We start from the raw sequence: 3,652 nt of genomic DNA on the forward strand, positions 1-3,652 counted from the left end.
GTCCCCTGCATCGGCAGGCGGACTCTCAATCACTGCGCCACCAGGGAAGCCCCAAGTGATTTTTGATGTTACTGTTGTAATTGGTTTTTTGTTTTATGTTTTTTAATGTATGTACATTGTCTTTAAAAAGACATAATGCTGTATTGTATAGACTACAATATAGTGTAAACATAACTTTTATATACAGTGAGAAACCAAAAAAGTTTGTGAGACTCACTTTTTACCATGATATTTGCTTTATTGTGGTGGTCTGGAACCAAACCCACAATATCTCCGAGATATACCTATACTTGTAAACACAATAAATACATTGTTGTTAACACACCATTTACCTAGACTAGCCCTTTATATTTCTCCGTCTACCAGCCAAAAAACTATATATTTTCAGAAACTTAATTCTCAAAATAGTTTCTCCTAGAAGGCCTCAGGTTCAAAGGTAACAACTTATAAACATACTTTTTATACCCTTCCCACTCTTGATAAGGAAAAGTAGGGACCTATTACAAGTAGCTATACCTAGAGATTCACCCTCAGATTAAGTATCACTATAAAGTTGTGAAGTGCTTCTCTACTAAAGGTGGTGGTTACTAAACCAACAAAGGTAAAAACAATCTTGGCATCATAGATACAGCCTTTTCAAGCAGAGAAATCCTATAGCAAAATGTTTTGAGATATAGGAAAAATAAGATCACCAAGATTACTAAGATTAAGTAATCTTATAAAAACTAAAATAAATTTTAGTTATTACTAAAAATAAGATCACCAAGGTAAATTAAGATATCTTAGATTTATACAAGGGTCCAGTGAGTTCATATGGTAATTGCAAAAAAATGAGCTTTATTCCATGTTTTAAAAAATAATTTTCCTCAACTTCCTTGGTGGTGCAGTGGTTAAGAATCCACCTGCCAATGCAGGGAACACTGGTTCAAGCCCTGGTCCGGGAATATCACACATGCCATGGAGCAACTAAACCCGTGCGCCACAACTACTGAGCCTGCGTTCTAGAGCCCATGAGCCACAACTACTGAGCCTGCATGCCACAACTACTGAAGACCACACACCTAGAGCCCGTGCTCTGCAGCAAGAGAAGCCACCACAATGAGAAGCCCACGCACCACGACAAAGAGCAGCCCCCACTTGCTGAAACTAGAGAAAGCCTGCGCATAGCAACAAAGACCCAACACAGCCATCAATAAATAAATAATTTTTTTAATTAAAAAAAATAATTTTCCTTTTGTTCTTTAGAAAATCTCTAAGAAAGGATAAAAGTCAGGAAATATTAATCTTTACAAATAGCTAGAACTAACTACTTAAGAAACTCAAAAAATTGAACTGTGTCCAAGAGACCTTACTGAGGATTAAGCTAGGATACTTAAGGCCAACTCCTCAGTATCAAAGTGAACTAAAGTTAACCAGCCCTTGTGATGACTTGCAACCTAGCTTTACATCACCTAGCCAGTTATTTTAAAAGACTAATAAAATAGATAATAGATTAGGGGGTGCTCTTGATCAACACCTGTACAGAAGAAAGGAAGGAAGCAAGACTGGGCAGAGGCAGAAATCAAGTTGTGATTCATTCTTAATAGAATGCCTCTTACAACCCTACAGTGAGTTTTGAGATAGGATGACCTCTTCTATCTCCTAACCTGTCCTAAGTTAGGGTAAGAAGGCTGGGCCTTTACACCCCCACTTCATCAGTTATTGGCTATAGGCTGCCCCAAGAGCCTCTATCAAGAAAAACAAAACAGGCACAGATAACCAGTATCAGAAGTGAAAAAGGAGATATAACTACAGATAAAGTATATATTAAAACAAAAATAGGAAGACGTTAAGAACAATTTTATACCAAGGAATTTGAAAGTTTAACAAAATAGACCAATTCCTATGAAGACATCACTAAAATAGATTCAAATAGAAAACCTGATTACTTCTCTGGTAGATGCTATAATGTCCAGATCCTCCAAAAATAAAGGATTTATTATCCTAATTTCTGGGAATGCCTTCAATAGTTGGCTGTCAGCCCCCTTTGGGGACTGCCTCAGCTAAAGAGAGCAGACTCAACTAAGTTCATTCCACTCCTCTTGACGTAAAAATCCTAAATGTGTATAAACTAAATACATAAAGCAAAACAGACCTGTAAGGAGAAAGAGACACACCATGATTTAGGTTGGAAATGTCAACACTCTTCTACAGTGATTGATAGAAAAAGTAGAAAATCAGAAAACTTAGAGGGGACCTGAAAAGCACTACCAATCAACTTAACCTAATGGAGACTTATAAAACACTTCAACCAACAACAGCAAAACACAGAGTTGTCTTAAGTGCACATGGAACATTCACTAAAAGAGACATTTATCTGGGCTATAAAACAAACCTCACCAAATTTAAAAGAATAGAAATTATACAAAGATCCTCAGACTAAAACTGAACTAAACTAGAGAAAATACCCAAATATCTAGAAATTAATGCATTTTAAAATAACCATGGGGGCTTCCCTGGTGGCGCAGTGGTTGAGGGTCCGCCTGACGATGCGGGGGACGCGGGTTCGTGCCCCGGTCTGGGAGGATCCCATGTGCCGCGGAGCGGCTGGGCCCGTGAGCCATGGCCGCTGGGCCTGCGCGTCCGGAGCCTGTGCTCCGCAACGGGAGAAGCCACAACAGTGAGAGGCCCACGTACTGCAAAAAAATAAAAATAAAAAAAAAAATAACCATGGGACTAACGAGGAAGTCTCAAAGGAAATTTTAAAATACTTTTAACGAAATAAAAATAAAAATACAACATAAGTCTTCAGACTAAGATTGAACTAAACTAGAAACATACCTGGAAAATACCAAAATATTTGGAAATTAATTCACTTTAAAATAACCATGGGGCTTCCCTGGTGGTGCAGTGGTTGAGAGTCCACCTGCCGATACAGGGGACACAGGTTCATGCCCCGGTCCGGGAAGATCCCACACACCGCTGAGCGGCTGGGCCCGTGAGACATGGCCGCTGAGCCTGCGCGTCCAGAGCCTGTGCTCCCCAACGGGAGAGGCCACAACAGTGAGAGGCCCGCGTACTGCAAAAAAATAAATAAATAAAAATAAAAATAACCATGGAGTCAATGAGGAAGTCTCAGAGGAAACTTAAAATTTTTTTAACCAAATAAAATACAACATAAAATTTGTAGGAGACAGAGAAGCAGTGCTTAAAGGGAAATGTATAGCATTAAATGCATATATTAACAAAGAAAAAAGATCTAAAATCAGTAACCTAAGTTTCCACCTTAACTAGAAAAAAAAAAAGATTAAATTAAATCTAAAGCAAACAGAAGATAGAAGGAAATGATTAGAGCAGAAATCAATGAAATAAAAAGGTGGTTGTTTGAAAAGATCAATAATATTGCTACACCCCTGACCAGGAGAGAAAAGGAACAGACATAAATAACCAATATAATGAACGAAAGAGAAGACATCACTACTGATCCCACAGACATTAAAGGCATAATAATAAAAAATACTAGGAACTAGCTATGCCCATGAATTCAATAAAGTAGATTAAATGGATCAATTCCTTAAAAGATATAAACTACCAAAACACACCCAAGCAGAAATCAATAAACACCATATCTATTTTTAAAAGTTAATTTTTTTTTTTTTTTTTTTTTTTTTTT

Source organism: Lipotes vexillifer, unplaced genomic scaffold (assembly GCF_000442215.2).
Source record: "Lipotes vexillifer unplaced genomic scaffold, Lipotes_vexillifer_v1.1 scaffold1489, whole genome shotgun sequence".
Taxonomy (NCBI): Eukaryota; Metazoa; Chordata; class Mammalia; order Artiodactyla; family Lipotidae; genus Lipotes; species Lipotes vexillifer.